The sequence below is a fragment of the Equus caballus genome, chromosome 23 (genome assembly GCF_041296265.1).
Source record: "Equus caballus isolate H_3958 breed thoroughbred chromosome 23, TB-T2T, whole genome shotgun sequence".
Classification (NCBI taxonomy): domain Eukaryota; kingdom Metazoa; phylum Chordata; class Mammalia; order Perissodactyla; family Equidae; genus Equus; species Equus caballus.
In genome coordinates this window covers 23,443,343-23,469,194 of record NC_091706.1, presented here as the reverse complement: position 1 = coordinate 23,469,194, position 25,852 = coordinate 23,443,343, and the positions used below count along the sequence as shown (strand labels likewise).

The window sequence follows — 25,852 nt, the reverse complement described above, 5'->3', positions numbered from 1 at the left end:
ACTTCAAATGAGGGAAATGAATTATTTGATATGAAACTGTCTTTATAAAAAATCTTACTGACTTTATATCTCTAGTGGCAATAAAAGCAACCGATTCCAAATGGCAACTATGAGCAACTCTCTGTGAGTTTATTTTAAGGATTTATTTAAAATTTTTTCTCGTTAGTTGGAAAATCTTTTTGATAATTTTCAAAGCTGCCAGCTACCATTTTACTTTTCAAGATATATGGTTAATGTTAGAATCAGATACAATATGTTATACTTTTTTATGTGTATGTTTTAAAATGAAGGAATCTTTATTTAAGAGTGCAATTTGAGGGGCTGGCCCCATGGCCCAGTGGTTAAGTTTGTGCGCTCCGCTGCAGGCGGCCCAGTGTTTCGTTGGTTTGAATCCTGGGCGCAGACATGGCACTGCTCATCAGACCACGCTGAGGCAGCGTCCCTCATGCCACAACTAGAAGGACCCACAACGAAGAATACACAACTATGTACTGGGAGGCTTTGGGGAGAAAAAGGAAAAAATAAAAAAAAATCTTTAAAAAAAAAGTTCAATTTGATTCATTAACGATAATATACTTTATCCTAATAATTACCAATATCTTAACTGTAGTATCAACTATTCTTTTTCACATTTTTAGCCTGAGATCACTTCTCTACCCACACACCTCCCTTTTCACGTCTTTAAATACTATGTATATGCTGACCAGGCTGGACTTCTCTGAACTCCCAGTTTTGGACATTGAGCAGTCTACTTCTGTATTCACTTTAGCTGTCAAATACGAAGCTTAAACTTAACATGAGCAAAACAAAATCCTTATTTTTTATTTATTTATTTATTTTAAAATCAAACATTATCTTCTCTCAGTTTTCCCTATCTCAGTAGCAGCAACATCCTTCTTTGAGTTTCTGAGGTCCAAAATTTTGGGATCTGCTTTGACTTCTTTCTCGCTCTCATACTCATAATTGGTCCATCATTAAATCCTTTGTTGTATAGCCAGAATCTCTCCAGATCTCTCTATCGCCTTCCTACTCAATCACAGCGGTTCAAGCCACCCATCCTCTCTCGCCTGAAGTCTTCCTGTTTCACCTTTTTCCAAGACACTTGTCATCATCTAACATATTTCATATATAATTAGCATATTTTATTTTACATATAGTTTATTTGTATAACATATATAATATACTCTAATTATAGTATATATACTATACCATACTATGTCTATTGTATATTGATTTACAGCCCTCACTAGACTATAAAGTCCATGGAATCAGGGACTTTGATTTTCATATTATGTGTCCTCAGTGTTTGGAAGAGTGCCTAGAATGTAATTGGTGTTCCATTAATATTTGCGGAATAAATAAACAAATAAAAACACCTAGTGAGAGGAAGAATTTATTTCCTTCAGATTCTACGTCCTAGTCAAGTTAAGACATTTCTTGATGCTTCCTTCTCCTCTCTTTGCTTAACTTCATCCCTGATAGAAGCAGAGGCCACTTTGTGTGTGGAGATGGGAGTCGGGTGGGTAAGAAAATGCAAGGTGAGGAAATAGAGAAAAAGACCCTACCTTCTCCTCCACTTTCAGTCTCCAGCCTGAAAGCAGTACCAATTTTGGCAGAGTGAAGAAGTTTTAACTTTAAACAAAGGTCTTTTGTTGAATAAACTGGACTCAACATTTTAATTACTGAGCTAGATTATTGTTGGCACTACAAGCCCTTAAAAGAAGAGCGTCCAAGAGAATTACGGGGCCTCCCCTCACCTAACATTTCCTTCAAAGAGCGAGAGAAAAATGAGGCAGACCGGTTATAAACGGCCTGTGAGGGAAACAAATGAAGTTGTTGTGGGTTTTTTTTGTCTGCATCCTCTGGAATTCTGCTTATTCAACCTAATGTTTACCCTTCTATTGTAGTCTTTATCACATGGTTAGTAATCTATTGTTTACGTGTCTGTCTCCCTTACTAGACTATGAGCTCAAGGAGAGAGGGCCAGTGTTTCATTAATCCTGTTTATCCAAGACTTGCCATGGTGCCTGACACATAGCAACCACTTAGTGTTTGGTGAATGACCTCCCCCCCGACCGTCTCAATTCAAAGGTTACTTGAATACCATAATACCTTGTGTCTCAGAAATGCAATATTGGATGATACAGAGGAGGTTGATTGCTTAGATATTTAAAGAGATTATACTGTATTCCAAGACTAAGATCCACTTACCACAAGGAAAATTTAACTTCATTTTAAGGGAAAGCACTTTATTTCTGAAATGTGCTCCGGGTTCCCTTAATTCTTCCCGTTTTGCTCAAGCTCTCAGCCACCTAATCTGTCTCCTCTGTTGCAGCAGAGCATGAACATGGCTTTTATGGAGCCCAGTGTTTGGAATAAATGCTAAAAATAATCCCCTTCTCTCCATATCTGGTATCGCTGTGATCCCTCTTTACAGGCGGAGCCGAATCCTGATTATTTAAAAGTTTGAAAGTGAACATATTCTGTATTCTTGTGGCAAATGCAAAAAAAATGACCATGTTTTGAAAGACTGTGGAGAGGGCCTGTGTTTCAGTATAAAAACCACAGAATCATGATCCCTGTGATCCAGAGATGAAAAGTTAGGAAACATTTTGGCTCAAAGAGATGCCACATGAATTTAATAATTTTCATGTGGATAATCATTTTCCAAACAAGCTGTAGCCATGACTTAATCCCTCCTAGGAAGACAGGAGTGTGTCTTCAAACAACCTGCCTAAGCTGTTTGTTCACAGTTTGCTGTTTGATTCAGCAAGATGGATTATGAGGTTGCAACAACCAGAGCTGTGACAGCTTTGGCTAAATCCCACCTGGCATGCAATCCTTTTCTCCCTTAAAAAGCTCTCCAAGTTCATAATTCTACAAAAGGCTTAATCAAAGTCACTGGAGGAGTGCCTTGGCTTAGGGGTGGTGGTGGCGGGGAGAGAATTAATATGCCAATTAAAAAATCCATTGTTATTGAAAAATTCTTGGGTTGTTCTATTCGCAGAGTGAAAGCAACCCAAGTATGAATCCTGTTTGAACAGTGCTGCACTTGGGCTGACAATGAAGCAAAACATTGAGGGCCCATCCCACTGCTTTTAGAGAGTCTCTCTTGGTCAGTGACAGCCCAGCGAACCTTATTAGAACACAGTGAGGCTGCCATTTTCCTGGCTTCTAGACATTGTTTCATCCATAGCATTCATCCATGATCACATTATATATACAACACACATGTGAAACCTCCTTGATCATATTTATCAGTCAATCTCCTTTCTACCATGGTTATTATCACCTTCATTCTCTGCATTCTGGCTAAAATTGTTAGTAGGGAAGGAAAGAAGAATTATGCTAGTCTTTCAATGCGTGTGAGAGTTCCAGAGAGAGGAGTTGCGAAATATGGGACTAAATGGCTACTAAGCATTTCTTCTTTCAGTTCTATGACCTCATGCAAAATACCTCACAGTTCTTTAGTTCTTTGGTTGGACTAGGCAAGGTAGTGTTAATTGTTTGAGGCCAACAACTATCCACTTCGGGATATCAACATATTGGTCAATCTTTACCACTCATGAAATGTGTAGCAGATAATTTGCCATTAATAATTAAAATGCTGATGTTTAAGACTAAATTACTTAAAAAATGGGAGCTAAATTAAAGCTCTCCTGGGGTAGGCCTGGTGGCGCAGCAGTTAAGTTTGCACTTTCCGCTTCAGTGGCCCGCGGTTCGCTGGTTAGGATCCCAGGTGCGGACATGCCACCACTTGGCATGCCATGCTGTGGCAGGCGTCCCACATATAAAGTAGAGGAAGATGGGCATGGATGTTAGCTCAGGGCCAGTCTTCCTCCACAAAAAGAGGAGGATTGGCAGCAGTTAGCTCAGGGTTAATTTTCCTCAAAAAAAAAAGCTCTCTTTATTTGTCGTAAAACCATTTTCCCTTTACTTGCATTGAAGCAGCAGAAGAAAGGGTAGAGTTAGCATGGAGAATTGCTGTCTGTGTCCATGGGAGTGTGACGTTCCTGGGAGGACAAATGTTAAGAAACACTGATCTAGACTTAAAAGCCCTGAGAGGTAAAAGCAATAGATGGCAAAATTAGATGACCTTATCCACTTTCATTCCCGGTCATCATTCCCTGCCTGAAAAGCAACCTTGTACCTGGTGCTTCCTTCTTTTTTTATTTTTATTTCATTTTGTTGAGGTCGTAATGGTTAATAACGTTCTGAAATTTCAGGTGTACGTTATTTATCACTTTCTGTATAGACTGCATCGTGCTCACCACCAATAGTCTAATTTTTATCTGTCACCACATATATGTGCCCTTTACCCCTTTTGCCCACCCCTCAATGCCCTTCCCCCTCTGGTAATCACTAATCTGTTCTCTTTATCCATGAGTTTATCTTCCACATAGGAGTGAAATCACGCGGTGTTGTCTTTCTCTGTCTAGCTTATTTCGCTTAAAATGATACTCTCAAGGTCCAACCATGTTGTTGCAAATGGCATGATTTTGCCTTTTTTTTTGGCTGAGTAGTATTCCATCGTTTATATATACACCACATCTTCTCTATCCATTCATCAGTTGATGGACACTTGGGTTGCTTCCACATCTTGGCTATTGTGAGTAATGCTGCAATGAACATCGGGGTGCATAAGTCTCCTTGAATTGTTGATTTCAGGTTCTTTGGATAAATACCCAGTAGTGGGATAGCTGGATTGTATGGTAGTTCTATTTTTAATTTTTTGATATGTCTCCTTACTGTTTTCCATAGTGGCCGCACCAGTTTGCATTCCCACCAGTGGTGTATGAGGGTTCCCTTTTCTCCACATCCTCTCCAACGTTTATTTTTCGTCTTGTTAATTACAGCCATTCTAACAGGTGTAAGGTGATATCTAACTGTAGTTTTGATTTGCATTTCCCTGATGATCAGTGACGTTGAGCATCTTTTCGTGTGCCTTTTGGCCATCTGTATAACTTCTTTGGAAAAATGTTCATATCTTCTGCCCATTTTTTGATCTGGTTGTTTGTTGATGCTTCTTCCTTAAAGCCGTATTTGAAACTTGGTTTCTAATATATAAATCCTTAGCAAACATTCTATCACATATGCTAACAAGAAAGGAAAACCATCAGCAAGAAATCCTAAAGCAAATCTTGCTTTGAGAATGCACTATGGATTTCGACTACTCCATCAGACTTTATACCTGAGTTGTTACTAACATTATCTGCATATAACTTCCTCTCCCTTTATCTGCACACCTAGGATGGAAGGGCTAAGCAGGAGTACAGAGGCGCAAGAGTTGGCAACCGATGGGAAAAGGAAATAAATTTTTAAAATTTGATCTTTGGTCCCTGGACCATTCAAGAGTGGCAGTCTATTAAAATATTGATGTGTGCATATGGTGTCATCTTTTCAGCATATTCCAGTAACAACCTATCTTTGAGACTCTGAGCTTGAAGTTTAAGGAAAGCATGAACTGAGAATGTGGAATCACGCAAGTCTTTCCCTCTTTAGACTTTGATGGGCGTGTACAATACACTGGAAGATTTTTTGTCCTTTGATTATCCAATTTAATTATTGTATTGTTTTAATATTTTTCTGTGATTTCTGTGTTTCGCACATTTTGCACATATTTCAGGTCTGAAGGACCTGAGATGCAAGTAAAAGTCATTGAAATTATTATGCTTTTAACAGTTCCTTAGAAACATACTGGAATCTGGCATAATCTTATTTATTTTCTTATTTTATGTTCACATATTTATGGATGTCAAACAGAAGCTGTGGCTTAGATGTAAAGATATGTTCCTCTTTCTCCTTCTTTCCTCCCTGCAACTCCCAGTTTTCATGTATTAAATTATCCAAGGTTTGGCTGGCCTGTCTTCATTTTTTATTAGCATTAGTTTGGTCTCAGATCTTCACTTTCTATAATCTGAGATCTTTTCACATGTTAATCCAATTATTTTAATCTCTTTTGTTTCTTGGAAATAATTCTAAATCAAGAATTTCAAGTAAAAACAGGCAGTGACTAAAAAAATAGATTTATCTATCTGTAGCATACATAAATGCATTTATAAATATACATACTGAAAGCATATTTATTTCTAGTATATATAAATGCATCTTTTGGTCTGTACATACATAATATTTATTTTCAGCATATGTACTGTCACAAATATTTTCCAGTGACATTTGAAATGAAATTTAAATTTTTTACTCTGTATTTCTTTTAAATTGACCCATATAATTGATGAAGTAATCAGCTTCCATCTTTTCGTGTCTGAAGTGAATGTTTTTTGCCTTTATCTGGTCATGTCCTTTTAGGGTACCTAAGGTTTGGGGACGGAGGAAGCAGCAGAGAGTTTCGGAATGAAAGTGTTTCTCTGAAGAAACAGAACTCTGCAGCCATGGAGTGACACTTGTTTAGCACTAGCCTAGCACAAGCAGGTTTTAACACACAAATTCTGTTTTGTTCCTCTTGTTTTTCTGGTACCCAAACAAAACCAAGTTACTTATTTTCACCGCTCCCACACCTGCTCAAAATGGGCTCTTATTCAATAAAGAAAATGAAGACACTTTTCTTATTTGTTTTCTAGAATCTGAGTTCTGTTGAAATACTCAGGCTGAAAACAAGGGGAGGAAAACAAATATTTGTTAAGTGATGAGCATATGTCTAATGTACTAAATGATATCAGATACAAAAGAAACGTGTTCACGTTTCTATAAACAGGGGCCTACGGACAAGGCACATGTAGGAGGAAATTAATAAACATGGCATTGTTTCTACAGGATTGGCATTGTGCAAGAGTTGGGGTCATGGACCCCTTGACAATCTACTAAAGGAGTGATACATGGTCATACAAAATTTGTATGCAATTTCAGGGGAGGAGGTCCAAGACTCCCTAAAATTGAGGACAGGAGAGTAATTTTAGATCATCATTTCTTCATTTTTTATTCAAAGTCCTAGATAAGGACATTTATTACTCTTATGTTTCTCATAGAACCATTTATCTCACCTTGAATTTTCATGGCTATGAATTAACACTTATTTGTGTGATTATTTGCTTAATGTCTGTCTCCTTAACTTCACTCTAAGCTCCGTGGGGCAGAAATATCCTCACTCACCATTTCATTCCCCATGAAGAGCACAGTGCCTGGTGCACAGGAATCACACAAATACTAGTTGAGTGAATCAGTAAAGGAGTGTGGATTTGACATTAAATATAGAAGTTAGAGAAGACAGCTAGAGTTATGTGCATTTCCACTGTCAGAGGAAGTTTCGTGGAGAAGACAGCACCAGTTCCACCCACATTTATTGAGCACCTATCATGGGTAGGGCCTTGGTCTATGTATCCAGTAGGCGTGACATCTAGAGCTTGTTTTTGGAAGGTAGGACACTCTGATGGTCACAGAGGCAGGGCAGAGGCATCCTGAGTGAGGGGAAATAGCAAGCTTAAAGAGTGGTATGGGCAAGCGCAGTGGGTGAGAAAACTAGCACCTGTGGTGGGTGAAGGGTGATTGCAGAAAACATGGTGGGACCAAGTTAGGAAGTGTTTTGACCAAGATGTCGAACAGCATGGCTTCTTTACAAGCAGACCTTGTGGTGAGGATTTGTGTGCGAGTCATTTCTTAAGGAAGTGCTCCTAGGAGAAATGAGTAAGGTAGAGAAGGGGAGGGGAAGAAGCCAAGCAAGGGTGAGTGTGTGTGTTTAGGCAGAAGTCCCAGGCCAAGCCTGGTCCTGCCAGGGAGTTCTGAAGTATAAATTACCCCTCAGAAGATGTCCAGAGCCAGGTAAGGGAGCTGGGCATTCATACTCCCACATTACTTAGGCATTGACTATGGGCTACCCCAGGGAGTATAAACTCCCTGGCCCTTTTGGTTTTCTCTGTGGGAGCAGGGACAAAGCAGCTCCATTAACTCACAGGCAGAAGAGACTAGCATGTCTGATGATTATTAGAGGCAAATCACTGAAGCTGGGGGGTCAGCACACAAAAGGTCAAAGGGGCCGGCAGGAATCTCGGCAGAGCATCTGCAGTGTCTGCTCCAGGAGTTCTAGTTTGACTTAATAGGCAATAGAGAGTCATCACCATGGTTCCCAGAGCTGGCTGCACATTAGAAACACCTGAGGAACTTTTAAAGCAAAATTAATGACTTCATTCCATCCCAGATAAATTAAATCAGAGCCTCTTGAGGTAGAACTTCGGCATCAATACTTTTTAAAAGCTCCTCCCCTGGAATCAAATAATTGACTGGATTATAGGCTCCTGAAGAAGGATGTGGCAAGCAGTATTTTAGGGAGAAAATGTGCAGGGATTTGCAGGCTGGATTGAAGGGAGAAAAAACTGGAGGAGACAGAGTTTTGGCAAAAGGTGTTGATGCGGACTGTGATGGTGGCAGAGAAAATGGAGATAAAGGAACAAATTTGAGAGATATTTTAAGGAAAAATCCAGGAGATTTAATAACTGATTGAATGTGAGGGCTTGAAGGGATGGAGGAGTCAAACATGCTTGAAGATTTCCAGGCTGAGAGGCTGGCTTTGAAGCAGTGTCCTTTGAAGTACTATGATGCTCAGGCTGTGTGGAAAATCATCAGCATAGCCCTTTGACATTTTCAGTTGGAAAAGGGAAGATGCTTATTATTAATGAGGAAGCTTGTCTTGGGGCCTAGATTATTCTTTGGTCACAATTTAGAAATTCTACTAACTGTTTCAGGCTAAAAACGATTGTTTAAATCGTATGGTCAATAATATAACAAAACTAAGGCTCTCTTATGCGGCCTGAGAAATTTGTTCCCATGGAATGTGGAGCTTGAGTATTCAGAAGATGGCGGTCACGATCCTGTCATCCTGTGCTACTGTCGGTACTCCAGTTGACAGGATTGGCAGTGCTTAGTTCTGTTGTCAATATTGCTAAACATACGAGTTTGCAGCCATCTATCTTTTCTTCTATCTTAGTTGCAAGTTGTAACCCTTGATGTAACATGTATGACTAGATACATCTTTAACATTTTATGCTTTTTAAAAGCTTGGTAAGGTGTTTTTCATGTCTGTGGAATAACAGAAACAGCTTTTCTCTCTTGACACAATAATTATGCAAGCAATTTAAGTTTGCGTATTTTGCCTTAATTGTGTAATATTTATACGTACAAAGCACAAGATAGTGACATGACTGCTAGTGCCCCTCATTTTGTGTAAGACTGTCTCAGCATATCACGTGACGAATCCAGCAAGGTAGTAAAAAAGGTACCATTATTCCCATGTCACAGATGTAATCGTCGAGGTCGATAGAAGTAAAGTGACTTGCCCATGATTATGTGGCACATGAAGAGGTGGGAAAGAAGCGTGAAATCAGGACTTTTGTTTCCCAACTCAAATCTCTTTCCTTTACACAGTGCTCTCTCATTCTAAAACACCAAAAAGTGATTCCTTTGAGTTCTGCTTTTCTCAGGCAGCGATATGAGCTGTGGCTTTTCGTTTGGAGTGGCAGCAATGGCAACAACAACAGATATCAGTTTGATCCTAACTATTAGATGCCAGACATTGTCCTTGGCATTTTACAAATATTTTCCCCCATCCTGTTAATAACCCTATATGGTGGGTAAGTAATAACCTTACTTTGCAAATAAGAACATTGAGGCTTTTATTCTTTGACAAATGAAAACAGTTGTGTTTATTAGGCCTTACAGTTCAAAGGAAAGAAAAGGAAAAACGTATTCCTAATTTTAAAGTTCACACTATAGACAATTATTTATTGAAACCAGACTCTTCAAATAGCTTTTTTATATGCATGCTTAATGTTTTACTCAGAAAGATTTCTATTTGGTCAGTTTCTAAACACAGCGTTTTTAGAACCATTTCTTCCTATTCCTCCAAGACTCCTATTAGTTTTTAAAGTCTGACTACTTTTGGATAATGAAATAATGTTTGTGACCAGTTGTAATGGGCAGCTGTGATGTCTATTGTACATATCTATTATGCTAGCTTTATTCTTCTGGTTCCTTCTGGGAGCTTCCTCTCCGGCACCCCATACTCCTACCACTGGGATGTAAACAGACCTGTTTGGCCAATCAAATTGTTTCATTCGCTAAGCCTTCGTGATCCGTTCTTTTAGGAATGGGCAAGTAGGACTGTGTAATAAAGAATTTGGCCTCAGCTCAGAGAGAAGTCTGGCCTTTGTCTCCAGTTCCTGGGAGGTAACCTCTAAACCCCTGGAATTTCCTGCTAGGAGTGTCTTTGTTAGTCACTGTGGGCCCCTGGACCACATCTGGTAGTTTATGTGAACAAAACGGCTCACGGTGGATCCCTCAGACCACGCGATGTCAGACTGTCCTCAGGGAAGTATAGAGGCTGGAGATTGAGTTAAATTCTCTTACCCCCCGTAATTATTTAATCATTCATGCCTACATTTTAAACCCCAATAAAAGCTCTGGACACAGAAGCTTGAGTGAGCTTCCTTAGCCTGTAGTACTCTTAGAGTATCATCATCCATTGGTGCTGGGAGAGTATTGCATCCCTCAGGATGATGAATGCTTTGCATCTGGAACCCTTCCAGACTTTGCCCTATGCTTCTTTTCCTTCAGCTGGTTCGAACTTGTATCTTTTTGCTATAATAAAACTGTAATAAGTCCAGTGTCTTCCTGAGTCCTGTGAGTTGTTCTAGCAAATTATCAAACCTGAGGTGGTCGTGGGAACCCCTGAATTTGTAGCTAGTTGGTCTGAAGTGAGGGTGGCCTTTTGGGACCTCTGAACGTGTGGCTGGTGTCTGAAGTAAGGGCAGTCTCATGGGGATTGTTCCCTCTGGTTTTGTACTTTGGTTTACTCACTGCAGTTGGGGTCAGAAGTCTTGGGCTGACATGGCAGATTGAAGGACTGTGCCCTTAACCTTGAGTTTGACCAACTTTGGGTAAGGGTTGAGTAGAGTATTCCACAGGATTGATATATGGACAGAGGGAAATGCTACTTTTGGAAATGTTAAGCTGGACATTAAGCTGGAAAGATGTGGTTGGCTTGCTTGTGGCCATATTGATACCATGTGGTGATTGCCTGCATATAGAATGTAGCTAGGCAGAGTGATAGAATCACAAAATGGAGAGAGAAAGAGAGCCCTGATAGTGTTGTTTGAGCCCACTGATTCCACTGTGCCAGACGCTTATGTATCCATGGCTTCCTGATTCAGTAAATTATTAAATTTCCTCTTTGCTTAAACTAGTTCGAGCTGGCCTCCACCATTACAATCAAAGAGTTTGTCAAACATCTGCTCCTTGGACCCAATGTTTCTCCTGGAGGATTACAGAGCACTATGTGTATTACTGAGTGAAATTTTTTTTTTTTTTGAGGAAGATTAGCCCTGAGCTAACATCTGCCACCAATCCTCTTCTTTTTGCTAAGGAAGACTGGCCCTGAGCTAACATCCGTGCCCATCTTCCTCTACTTTATATGTGGGATGCCTGCCACAGCATGGCTTGATGAGTGGTGCCATGTCTGCACCTGGGATCTGAACCAGCAAACCCCGGGCCACCAAAGCGGAAAGTGTGAACTTAACCACTGCAACACGGGGAGAGACCCCAGAGTGAAATTTTGATCAAGAATCTCTTTATTTTCAAGTAACCCTGATAATCACTTAGAACTTCATTTCAAATATACTTAAACTTTTATTCCTTAAGAAAGAAATCTTATCTCTCTGAAGACATTTCATTAATGAGAGCCCAAATTTATACCTCTGAATTATGTTATCTATCTAACTGTGTTTTTTGGTGTGGAAATTGAGAATAAGGGGGAAAATGTAAAGTCAAAATGATTCTGGATGTAGATATACTTCCTAAATATTCTTTGTAGAGCAAGAGAAATAACTAATAAAAGTTTGATGTTCAGGGGCTGGCCTGCTTGCATAGTGGTTAAGTTTGCATGCTCCACTTTGGTGGCCCGGAGTTTGTGGATTCGGATCCCAGGCATGGACCTGCACATTGCTCATCAAACTGTGCTGTGGCAGCAACCCATATACAAAATGGAGGAAGACTGGCACAGATGTTAGCTCAGGGACAATCTTTCTGAAGCAGAAAGAAGAGATTGGCAACATAGGTTAGCTCAGAGCCAATCTTCTTCACCAAAAAAAAAAAAAAAAAAGTTCGACATTCTGCATGCATGGGCTTGAGTTCAGGAGCAAAATATTTTGGGTTAGAATTACATGATGCATAAATTCCCATCCATAGAAATTAGCCCAATTACAAACCAGTGAATAGAACTTACTCAAGTACAGATTTCATATACATAAACACATTTTAAAACAATGACTGGATTTGTCCTATTAGAAAGTAATAAATACTTATTTTAGGTAATAGAATAAAAATACTCATTTATTCAAGATATATTTCTATTATATATTATATAGCAGCTATTATATATGAGGCGTTCTCAAAATATCGCAACAAACAAGATAGATGCATTTTTACTCTCATGGAGATGAAATTTTAGTGGTGTAAAAAGAAAACAAATCCTACTCTCTGAAAGAGCATGGTTAATATTTTAGTGTATTTCCAACATATGTGCTTGAGTGGTGTGTGTGTGTGTGTCTGGGTGTGGTTAACACAGTTGGAACTACGCTCTGCATGCAGTCTTGGATTCTGCTTTTTTCCATTAGCTTTTTACCTTTAATCTTACCCTAAGCTATTTAACATTCTTCAAAAATATTATTTTTAATAGCTACTGATAATAAGTCATACTTATTTACCTTACATTTTTTTATTACCACACTGTGATGAATAGTTTTCTCTGCATATATTTGTGTAGACTGTGATGATTTCACTAAGCTATATTATTAGGTATGAAATGAATAGTTAAAAAGGCAGAAATATTTTAAAGGTTTTTTTTTTTTGTTTTGGTGAGGAAGAATGGCCCTGAGCTAATGGCTGTTGCCAATCTTCCTCTTTTTGCTTGAGGAAGATTGCCACTGAGCTAACATCCATGCCAGTCTTCCTCTATTTTCTATATGGGACGTCACCACAGCATGGTTTGATGAACAGTGTGTAGGTCTACGCCCAGGATCCAAACTCATGAACCCTGGGCCACCAAAACAGAGAGTGTAAAACTAACCAGTATGCCACCAGGCTGGCCCCTAAAGGTTCATTTTGATAAATATGATGATTTTTTTCCCTAGAAAGAGTGTATTATTTTATATTTCTGCCAAAAAAGGCTTAGAAAATGCTTATTTCATTTCACCTTGCCATCATTAAATATTGATGTACATTTCTTGCCAGCATTGTTTTACACTTTTGTTTTTGTTGAAAGATGCTATTCTGCAGCACACCTCTAACTGGTTATTTCAGGTATATAGGAAATCAACTGGCATTTTCTTGTGTCATGGCCGTTCTGCAGCAGTGGTCTTGGTTTTGGAGCAACAATCAAACTCAGAAGGTACAAGAGGCTTCATTTAGCTTTAAGTTAATTTAGCATTAGGGAAAGATACACATGGAGAAGAAAACAGCATGCACAACCACACCATGAAAGAGGTTTTGTGATTTTCAGTCACAGATTCCAACGTCCCAGTTACTTCACACTTGATGTGTGCACGGTGCTGAGAGATGAGGCTGTCAGGAAGAGCATCTCAGCTTAGGGAAGCCATCAGTTCCAGGGTCCCGTTAACTTTTACGTAGTTATCAAGTAGCCTCTTTAGAAACACAGGAGTAGAGCCCTTTCTCTAGCTCAGCTGCGACTTATGGATATAGATGCCTCACTGCTTGATAATTTCTAAATGAGGTACAGGTGGTTGGTACGGTACGCATCCTTAGCTGGAGATTATTATTTATCTTGGAACCATTATAGACATGCTCCTTAGAATTCCTTGAGTTAGCTGTAGTCATCCATGGGGTAAAGGAAGGGAACTAGCTGTTAACCCTTTTCTTTAATCCTGTAGCTAGAATTTTTATTAAACGTTCTTTGTAATTCTAAAACTTTTAGAATTTATTATACATGTTGTGTATGTGTGGGTGTGGGGTAGGTAAATAGTTATGTCATGTGCAAATTATGAAAAGGGTATATATATTAAGGCTGTGGTCTCTGGAACCAGTCTGCAAATCCCAGCTCCTGCGCTTACTTCAGTTACTCGAATTCTCTTTGCTTTACCTGTAAAATGAAGACAACGATAGCATCTACATCATAGAGGTGTTTTACGGATTGAGCTAATGTAGGTAAGGCAATTAATTCCTGGCACCTCGTACAGTATTAGATACCATCTTATATTCCTGCTCAATAGTTCTAACTCTCATTTCTACTTAATGTCTTATTGCAAGGTTAGTTTCCATAACAATTTTAAATAGTGATTTTTGATAGCAAGCATACTTGTTGCTAATTCTTCTGGAGAACTCTTTAATATTCATTGTTAAATAAATTTATTGTTAAGAAATTATTATTATTCCTCTTACTCAAGTGTATTTATTAGGTTGGTTTTGGCTGCAAGTAACAGAAATATCCACATACTGACTAAATGATGCCATCAAATACACAAAACACTGCTTTCCTATTCATACTGTTCACTCCATACTTAGACTGGTTTCTTCCCTCATAGTCTGATGATGGATTCCAGTAATAACATTGTACATAGTCACATTGAGCAAATGAAAACAGTCAATTGCTTGTGACTCTCTTAAGAGCAAGAAATCTATTTTCCCAGTAAGTTTAGGTGTACATATCTCTGAACTAATCATTGACCTGCAGAGAGGTTGGCCTAAAATTAATTAGGACCTAAATTATTCAAGAAAGTAAGATGGAATCAGTGTTGAGAAGTCAACCACAATGGTCATTGCCAGGAGAATCCAAATATCCCCAAATAAAAAAAATAAATCTAAAGAACTATATGCTTGTTGATTTTAATCAAATATACTTCTACTATCTAATGAAACAAAACAATTTTGGTGAAAATTTTAACATATGTTAATATATATTTCCTAATGTTAAACCATCCTTGCAGTCTTGGGATAAATCCTACTTGGTCATAGTGGATGGTTCATACATAATTCAGCAAGATTTGTTATTTTAGCATTTCTTGCAGAATCCATACTGATAAATGAAATTGATCAACTTGTGTGTATCTTGCTATTTATATTTTTAACAGTTTTATCGAAGTATTATTCATATACCGTATAATCTACCTATTTAAAGTGTGTAGTTCTATAGCTTTTATTAAATTCCTTGAGTTATGCATCCCTTACCTCAATTTTAGAACATTTTCTTACCCTAAAAAGAAACCCCTCACCTCTAGCGATCACCCCCCAGCCTCCCCCACCTCTGTCCCCCCAAGTCCTAGGCAAATACTAATTAAATATCTATCTCTATAGATTTCCCTATTCTGAATATTTCATAGAAATGCAATCATGTAATATATGGTCCTTTGTGACTGTCTTTTTTACTTAGCATGTTTTGAAGTGCTTGCTATTTTTAAAAGTTAATATTTTTTATCATTTTAATGTTAACTTCATAAAATTAATTGGGTCACTTGGCCTCTTTAAAAATATTTGTATACAATTTCTATAACATAGCAATCATTTGTTGCTTAGAAGTTTCAAATAATCAATCTGGCCTTGCAGTAATTTTCTATTAACTTTTCTTTTTCTCTCTGCAAAGTTCAGGAGGTCCCCAAGACCACCTTCCTTTCTGACATCAACTGCAAGTTCAGGGGTCTCCAGGTTCAATAATTCAGTAAAAGGCTTCACAGAACTCAAGCAAAGGTGTTACACTAACAGTTCATTACAAGAAAAAGAGACAGATTAGAGAGAGGAGGCACATGGGGCAGGGCACAGGAGACACCAGCTACAGAGCTTCCAGTTGTGCTTTCCAAGGACAGTCACACCAACAGTGCTTACTTCTCCCAGCAGCAATGCGTGGCAACATGCATGGAATATTGCAGCCTAGGAAGCTCACCCAAGCTTCGATGTCCAGTGTTTTTATTGGGACTTGGTCATGTAGATATGGTTGACCACCTGTGTGACTGACCTTAGTCTGTAGTCCCTCTAGAGGTCAAGCTGCTGCCACGTGACCTAAAGACCCCTCCTCCCCAACCATAAATCATATTATTAGCATAGATCCCTGAAATGGCCCAAGGCCCCCAGGGAAATGAAGATACTCTCATTAGGCAGGATATGGGAGAGCTTTGGAGATTACCTTGAGGAGCTGGGGACAAAAGGACTAGACTTTACTTTGGGCAAGGTTAACTCTTTACTGCACACCACCTATAGCTGAAAATCCATTTGAGAGCTTTGTTTCTTAGTTTATTTTGCTTATTTATATTTTCCCAGATAATTTTGTGTTTTATTTATTAACTTTTTCAAATTTTTAGTAAAATATGGCCTTAGGTATTTTCTTATACATTTTAATCGTCTTTGTTTTCTTTCTTTCTTTTTTTTTTTAGAGCATATTGGATCATTTTATTCTTTATTTTCCCAGTTATTTTACTGAGGTCATATTGGTTTACAACATTGTGTAATTTCAGGTGTACATTATTGTATATTAATTTCTGTATAGACTGCATTGTGCTCACCACCAGTAGTTTAGATTTTATCTGTCACCATATGTATGTGTCCCTTTACCAATTTTGCCCTCTTCCCTGCTTCCACTGTGGTAATTTCTAATCTCTTCTCCCTATCCATATCTTTGTTTATCTTCCACATATGAGTGAAATCATACAGTGTGTTTCTTTCTCTGTCTTGCTTATTTCACTTAGCATAATACCTTCAAGGTCCATCCATGTTGCTGCAAATCGCATGATTTTGTCTTTTTTTATGGCGGAATAGGATTCAGTTGTATATATATACACCACATCTTCTTTATCCATTCATCCATTGATGAGCACTTGGGTTACTTCCCCATCTTGGCTATTGTGAATAATGCTTCAATGAACATGGGGATGCATAAATCCTCTTTGAATTGTTGATTTCAGGTGCTTTGGATAAATACCCATTAGAGGATAGCTGTATCATATGGAATTTCTATTTTTGGTTTTTTGAGATATCTCCATACTGTTTTCCACAGCAGCTGCACTAGTTTGCGTTCCCACCAGCAGTGTATGATTTCTCCACATCCTCTCCAATGTTTGTTATTTTTTGTCTTGATAAGTATAGCCATTCTGATGGGTGTAAGACAGGTATATTGTAGTTCTGATTTGCATTTCCCTAATAATTAGTGATGTGAGCATCTTTTCATGTGTCTGTTGGCCATCTGTACATCTTCTTTGGAAAAATGTCTGTTCATATCCTCTGCCCATTTTTTGATCTGGTTGTTTGTTTTTCTGTTGTTGAGTTGTATGAGTTATCTATATATGTTGGAAATTAGCCCCTTGTTGGATATATGATTTGAAAATATTTTCTCCCAGTTCGTGAGTTGTCTTTTTGTTTTCTTCATAGTTTCCTTTACCTGACAGAAGCTTTTTAGTCTGATGTAGTCCCATTTGTTTATTTTTTCTTTTATTTCCCCTGCTTGAGTAGACATCGTATTTGAAAAGATAGTGCCAAGACCGATGTCAAAGAGTGTAGTGCCTATATACTCTTCTAGGAGTTTTATGGTTTCAGGTATTACATTCAAGTCTTTAATCCATTTTGAGTTAATTTTTGTGTATGGTGTAAGATAATAGTCTACTTTCATTCTTTTACATGAGGCTGTCCAGTTTTCCAAACACCATATATTGAAGAGATTTTCCCCATTGTATGTTCTTGGATCCTTTGTCAAAGATTAGCTGTCCAAAGATGTGTGGTTTTATTTTGGGGCTTTCAACTCTGTTCCATTGATCTGTGTGTCTGTTTTTCTGCCAGTACCATGCTGTTTTTATTACTGTAGCTTTACAGTGTATTTTTAAGTCAGGGATTGTGATGCCTCCAGCTTTGTTCTTTTTTCTCTGGATTGCTTTGGCTATTCTGGTTGTTTTGTTGTTTCATACAAATTTTAGGATTCTTTGTTCTATTTCTGTGAACAATGTCATTGGGATTCCAATTGGGATTGCATTGAATCTTTAGATTGCTTTAGGTAATATGGACATTTTAACTATGCTTATTCTTCCAATCCATGAGCATGGAATATCTTTCCATTTCTTTCTGTTGTCTTCAATTTCTTTCAGTAATGTCTTATAATTTTCAGTGTATAGGTCTTTCACCTCCTTGGTTAAATTTATTCCTAGGTATTTCATTTTTTTTGTTGTGATTGTAAATGAGATTGTATTCTTGACTTCTCTTTCTGCTAGTTCATTATTAGGGTATAGAAATGCAACTGATTTTTGTAAGTTGATTTTGTACCCTGCAACTTTTCTGTAGTTTTTGATTATTTCTAGTAGTTTTCTGGTGGATTCTTTAGGATTTTCTATATATAGAATCATGTCATCCACAAAGAATGAGAGTTTCCCTTCTTCCATTCCAATTTGGATACAATTTATTTATTTTTCTTGCCTAAATTTTCTGGCCAAAACCTCCAGTACTATGTTGAATAGGAGTGGCAAGAGTGGGCACACTTGTCCGGTTCCTGTTCTCAGAGGTGTGGCTTTCAGTTTTTCCCCATTGAGTATGATGTTGGCAGTAGGTTTGCCGTATATGGCCTTGATTATGTTGAGATACTTTCCTTCTATGCTTGTTTTATTGAGAGTTTTTATCATAAATGGATGTTAGATCTTGTCAAATGCTTTCTCTGCATCTATTGAGATGATCATGTGATTTTTATTCCTCATTTTGTTAATGTGGTGTATCACTGATTGATTTGCAGATGTTGAACCATCCATGCATCCCTGGTATAAATCCCAATTGATCATGGTGTATGATTCTTTTAATGTATTGCTGTATTCAGTTTGCCAGTATTTTGTTGAGAATTTTTGCATCTGTGTTCATCAGCGATATTAGCCTATAGTTTTCCTTCTTTGTGATGTCCTTTTCTGGTTTTGGTATCAGGGTAATGTTTGTCTCACAGAATGAGTTAGGAAGCATTTTGCCTTCTTCAATTTTTTGGAATAGTTTGAGAAGGATCAGTATTAAATCTTCTTTGAATGTTTGGTAGAATTCTCCAGAGAAGCCATCTGGTCCTGAATTTTTGTTTTTTTGGGAGGTTTTTGATTAGTGTTTCAATATCTTTACTTGTGATTAATCTATTCAGATTCTCTATTTCTTCTTGATTCAGTTTCGGGTGATTGTATGATTCTTAGAATTTATCCTTTCCTTCTAGGTTTTCCAATATGTTGGCATGTAGTTTTTCATAGTATTCTCTTATAATCCTTTTTATTTCTGTGGTATCCATTGCAATTTCTCCTTTTTCATTTCTAATTTTATTGAGCCTTCTCTCCTTTTTCCTTTGTGAATCTGGCTGAGTTTGTCAATTTTGTTTATCTTTTCCAAGAAAAAGCCCTTAGTTTCATTGATGCTTTCGATTGTTTTTTAGTCTCGCTTTCATTTCTTTCTGCTCTAATTTTTATTTGCCTCCCTGCTGACTTTGAGCTTTGTCTGTTCTCTTTCTAGTTCTGTTAGGTGCAGTTTAATGTTACTTATTTGAGATTTTTCTTGTTTGTTGAGGTGGGCCTGTATTGCTATAAACTTCCTTCTTTGAACTGCTTTGCTGCTTCTCATAAGAGTTGATATGTTGTGTTTTCATTTTCATTTGTCTCCAGGTATTTTTTGACTTCTCCTTTGATTTCTTCATTGATCCAACCATTGTCCAGTAGCGTATTGTTCAGTCTCCACATATTTGTGGCTTTCCCAGCTTTTTCTTGTACTTGATTTCTAGTTTCATAGCATTGTGGTCAGAAAAGATGTTTGATATGATTTCAATCTTCTTAAATTTATTGAGGCTTGCCTTGTTTCCCAACATATGGTCTATGTTTGAGAATGTTCCATGTGCACCTGAGAAGAAGGTATATTCTGCAGTTTTTGGATGGAATGTTCTAAATATATCTGTTAAGTCCATCTGGTCTAGTGTTTTATTTAAGGCTACTGTTTCCATGTTGCCTCTCTGTCTGCATGATCTGTTGATTGATGTAATTGGGGTGTTGAGGTTTCCTACTGTTATAGTGTTGCTGTCAATTTCTTCCTTTATGTCTGTGAGTAGTTGATTTATATATACTTTAGTGCTCCTGTGTTAGGTGCCTATATATTCATAAGTGTTATGTCCTCTTAGTGGAATGTCCCTCTTATTGTTATATACTGCCCCTTTTTGTCTCTCATTGTCTTTTTTATCTTGAAGTCTGCTTTGTCTGATATAAGTACGGAAACATCTGCTTTCTTTTGCTTGCCATTTGTTTGGAGTATCATCTTCCATCCCTTCACTCTGAGCCTGTGTTAGTCTTTATTGCTGAGATGTGTTTCCTGGAGGCAGCATATTGTTGAGTCTTGTTTTTTAATCCATCCAGCCACTCTGTGTCTTTTGATTGGCGAATTCAATTCATCTACATTTAGAGTGATAATTGATATGTGAGGGTTTAATACTGCCATTTATCTCTTGTTTTTTCCAGTTGTTCTATATTTCCCTTGTTTCCTTTTCCTCGTATTTCTGACTGCCATTTCAGTTTGGTGGTTTTCTGTGATGGTTTTCTCAGTTTTCTCTTCATTTATGATTTGTGTCTCTATTCTGATTCTTTGTTTTGTGGTTACCATAAGGACTCTATAAAAGATCTCATAGATGAGATAGTCCATTTTCTGATAGCCCCGTATCTCTATTAGCCTAAACAGGTTCCATCCCTTTCCATTTCACATTCTGAGTTATTGGTGTCACAAATTACTTTTTTGTGTTGTGAGTTTGTGACTAAATTGAAGTGTTTACACTTATTTCTGATGCTTTCCTTCCCTTTATCTTTTCTGTTATGATTAAGTGTTTGCTAACCTATTTTGTTAGAGTTTTGCAATTTTATGATTTTGACTGTCTATTTATCTCCTTGCTCGAAGTTTTGTAAACTTTTGCCTTTTTGATTCAGGTAAGAGGGCTTCCTTCATCATTTCTTGTAAAGGAGGTCTAGTGGCAATGAAGATCCTCAGCTTTTGTTTATCTGGGAATGTTTTCATTTCTCCATTGTATTTGAAGGATAGTTTTGCTGGATAGAGTATTCTTGGGTTATAGTTTTTGTCTTTCAGTATTTCGATTATATCATTCCACTCTCTCCTAGCCTGTAAGGTTTCTGCTGAGAAAGCCACTGAAAGCCAGATAGGGGTTCCTTTGTAGGTTATATTCTTCTGCCTTGCTTAATAGATTTTCTTTGTTATTGAATTTTGCCAGTTTTAATAGTATATGGCTTGGAGAAGGTCTTTTTGCATTGATATAATTAGGCGTTCTGTTGCATTCATGTACTTGTAATTCTAGTTCTTTCCCCAGGTTTGGGAAGTTTTCTGCTATTATTTCTTTGAACAAACTCTCTGTTCTTTTCTCCTTCTCTTCTCCCTCTGGAATACCTGTAATCCTTATATTGCTTTTCCTAGTTGAATTGGATATTTCTTGAAGAATTTCTTCATTTTTTAAAAATCTTAGTTCTCTCCCCTTCCCTGCTTATAGCATTTCTATACTTCTGTCCTCTAATTCACTAATTCTGTCCTCTATAACATCAGCTCTATTTTTTATGGTTTCTGGTTTTTTGTTTTTTTTTTAAATCTCATTGTGTTTTTCACATCCAGAATTTCTGTTTGTCTTTTTAAAGAGTTTCAATCTCTTTGGTGAAGTATTCCTTCTGCTCATTAATTTTATTCATGAACTCATTGAACTGTCTTTCTGAGTTTTCCTGTAACTCATTGAGTTTCTTTATGACAGCTATTTTGAATTCCCTGTCATTTAGATTATAAATTTCTTTGACTTCAGGGTTGTTTTCTGGAGGCTTGTCATTTTCCTTCTGCTCTGAAATGTTACTGTAATTCTCCATGGTGTTTTATGAATTGTCCTTCGCCAGCACATTTTTCATAGTTTCAGGTCACAGATTATACCTGCCACCACTAGGGGGAAGCAGGAGCTGTCTTTTCTGATCCCACTCTGTCTGCTGCAAGTTGTGAGGGTATGGCTACTCTGCATTCACATGGGCTGGGCACAGCTGCCCTCCAGGTTGTACTCACATGGTCAAGGTCTCCGTGCTTAGCAGGCAGCTTGGGCATGATAGATGGGGCCTCTGTGCTGGGGAAGGGACTAGCTAAGCTGCTGCAAGCTATGTGGGAGAGGTGCCTACATGGGGCCTGAACTGCCATTTGGTGATATTCGTGGATTGGTGTGCTCCAAAGGCAGGGCTCCTTCTGAGTGGGTGGGGAACCTTCTTGTCTTTGCTGTGTTAGTGGGGAGAGATGCCCATGCTGGGGCTGAGCTGCCATTTAGTGGATCCTGCAGGTTGCTATGTGCCACAGGGGGTGGCACCTTCTGTATGAGTGGGCGCCTTCTTGGCTGTACTTTTCTCAGTGGATAGGCATCATTATAGGGGCTGTGCCACCACCAGTCAATGTAGAGCATTCCCATGGATGGGGCAACTGTGGCACAGTTGACGCTCCTGCAGACTGAGCTGCAACTCCAAAGGCATTCATGCAGGCTGAGCTGTCCCTGCTTCCTCTTATAGTCACTCCAGCTGCCCTGTGAGGATCCATGAACTGTCTCGCTGCCTCCTGAGAGGGGGAAGGGTGTGCTCACCTAGTTATACTGCCTCCTGGGGATCCAGCCCACCCACCTTTAGATGTATAACTGTGTGGATCTCTCAGAAGTCCTCTTGTGCTTTGTGGGGAATCCTCTGCTGGTTAACGAATGTCCATTTAGTTGTAACTTAGAGAGAGACTAAGGGAACATTTCACTCTGCCATGAAGCTAATGTCACTCTTTTTTTTTTTTTTTTTTTTAATATTTCCATTCTCATTTCCAAGCTTTAAATTTATATTTTCTATAGTTTTTCTAAATGAAATTTGTCAATTTTATTATCATTCTTCTCCCCTTAGATTAAAAAAATCAATTCAACTGTTCTTATAATTGCTTATTCATTTTTTAATGTTTATTTTTAAATGCCTTCTGTTTTCTTAGGTTTGTTTTATTTTTATATTACCCTGAAATTATTTTCAATTAGCAAAAGTCACATCTCAGGTAAACCTCAGTGGGTATAATACTGCCACTGCACAAAGCTGAAGTTCTTGAATTATATACTTTATTTATCAATACATTTTTTCTTGTTTAATAATGAAACTCTTCAAGACTATAAAATGTTCTGGAACATCACATAGTTTTTCAAAGTTTTAATCTTGTTTTGTTTTATTTTAATTAAACATTTTATTTTAAGATAGTTGTCAATTTACAGGAAGTTATAAGAAAAAATACGGACAGATCACCCATGTACACTTTGCCAAGTTTCTCCCAATAGTATTATCTTGCAAAACTATGGTATAACATCACAAACAGGGGATTGACATTGATACATTCAAGATACAGAATATTTCCATCACCACAAGGATCTTTTGTGTTGCCCTTTTATATGCATACTCCCTTCCCTCTTGCTCAGCTCCCTCAACTCCTAGCAAGCACTATAACTTATATAATTTTGTCATTTCAAGAATGTTGTATAAATGGAGTCATATAATACATAAACTTTTGGGACTGACTTTTTTTCACACATCTTAATTTTATGGAGATTCATCCAAGATGTTGTGTATATCAATAGTTTGTTCCTTTTTTATTGCTGACTGCTATTCCATGGTAAACAAACCACAGTTTGTTTAACCATTTATGTGTTTTTTTTTTTTTTGGCTGAGGAAGATTTGCCCTGAGCTGTCATCCATGCCAAGCTCCCTCTAATTTTCAGTATGTGGGCCACCAGTACAGCATGGCTGCTAAGAGAGTGGTGTAGGTCCATGCCCAGGAGCTGAACCCAGGCTGCTGAAGTGGAGTGTGCTGAACTTAACCAGCAGGACACTGGGGATGGCCCAGCCATTTACTTTTGGAAGACGTTTAAGTTATAAACATATAACCTATAAAACTATAAGCAGTTTTGAGCTATAAAGCTGTTATAATTATTTGTGTATAAATTTTTGTGTGAACATAATCTTCATTTCTCTGGAATAAATACCCAGAAGTGCAACTGCTAGGTTGTTTGATAGTTTCATGTTAGTTTTTTAAGACCCTGCCAAGCTGTTTTCCAGAGTGTCTGTACCTTTTTACATTTCCACCAGCAATGCATTAGTGATCCAGCTTCTCTGCATCATTTTCAGCATTTGGTGTTGTTGCTATTTTTTCTGATAGTTGTGTATTGACATCTCATGATTTTAATATTCATTTCCCAAATGACTAATAATGTTCAACATCTTTTCACACACTATTTGCCATTTGTATATCTTCTTTTGTAAAATGTTTCCTCCTGTCTTTGCCCATGTTCTAATTGGATTGTTTAGTTTTTTACTGTTGAGTTTTCTGAGTTCTTTATATATTTTAGATACTAGTTCTATGTTGTGTATGCAGCGTGCAAATATTTCCTCCCAGCCTGTAATTTGTCTTTTCGGCCTCTCCATAGAATCTTTTGCAAAGCAAAAGTTTTTTAATTTTGATGAAGTCTAACATCATTTTTTTTTTAAATGAATAATGCCCTTGGTGTCAAGTCTATAAACTCTTTGCCTAGATTTGGAGTCCAAAGATTTTCTCCTATGTTTTTTCCTAAAAGTTTTATATTTTACATTTAAGTCTATGATCCATTTTGAGTAAGTTTTTATATAAGGTGTGAGATTATGTTGAGATTTTTTTTTTTTAACTTATGAGTGTCCACTTGCTCCACATGCATTTGTTGAAAGGCCATTTTTACTCTGTTGAATTGTTTTCATATTTTGTCAAAATCAGTTAGACATATTTGTGTGGCTCTATTTTTGGGTTCTTTATTCTATTGTATCGATCTATGTGTCTATTCTTTCAAAAATGCCACACACGGTCTTGAATATTGACTATATACACACACACATATATATGCATACGTATATATACATGTATACATATATTTACCCCCACACATACATATGTATACTATATAACAAACTTTGAAATCAGATAGACTAATTTCTAGCACTTAATTCTTCTTTTTCAAAGTTATTTTAGCTATTCTAGTTCTTTTACCTTTCCATATACTTTTAAAAGTAATATTATCTACAGGAAATCTTGCTGGGATTTTAGTAGGAATTGTGTTATGCCAGTGAATCAAGTTGTAGAGAAAAGACATTTTTGCTATGATTAGCTTCCAATCTATGGACATGTTATAGCTTTTCACTTATTCAGATATTCTTTGAATTGCTCAATTGGTGTTTTTTGGTTTTCAACAAGTCCCATATATTTTTTTGAGCAATTGTAAATGAAATTCTGTTTTGAATTTTGGGATTCACATGCTCATTGCAGTATGTAAAAATAAAAAAAAATGTTTATTTTGTATGCTCTGACCTTACTGAACTCACTTATTAGTTCTAAGAGTTTTCTTTAGTTTCCTTGGGAATTTCCATGTACATAATGATGTCAACTGCAAATATAGACTATTTTTTCCTTTCTGATCAGTATTCATTATTTTTACTTACTACACTGGTTACAATTTCCTTTACTATGTTAAATAAAAGTGATAAGTGTGGACACCATTTGTTCCCAGTCTTAGTCTTTCACCATAAGCATCATGTTAGCAGTAGGTTTTTTGTAAATATTCTTTATTAAGTTGAGGAAGTTCCCCTCTTTGTCTATTTTTCTATTGTTTAAAAATATGAATGAATGTTGAATTTTGTAAAATGCTTTTTTCTGCTTTGATTGATATGATTCTGTGATTTTCTTTAGCCTGTTAGATTACATTAATAGATTGCATATTTATACATAGTATATTGAAACATTAATAAGTATTTTACATGTTGAGCTAGCCCTTCATTCCTGGAATAACTTCCACTTAGTCATGATGTATAAT

The 25,852-nt window shown here is 37.4% G+C and overlaps 1 pseudogene; it reads right to left on the bottom strand.

Moving 5' to 3' along the window:
* Positions 1-22,988: 22,988 nt before the first annotated feature.
* On the bottom strand, positions 22,989-23,065 carry LOC138920503 (U4 spliceosomal RNA; annotated as a pseudogene).
* Between the last annotated feature and the right edge of the window lie 2,787 nt (positions 23,066-25,852).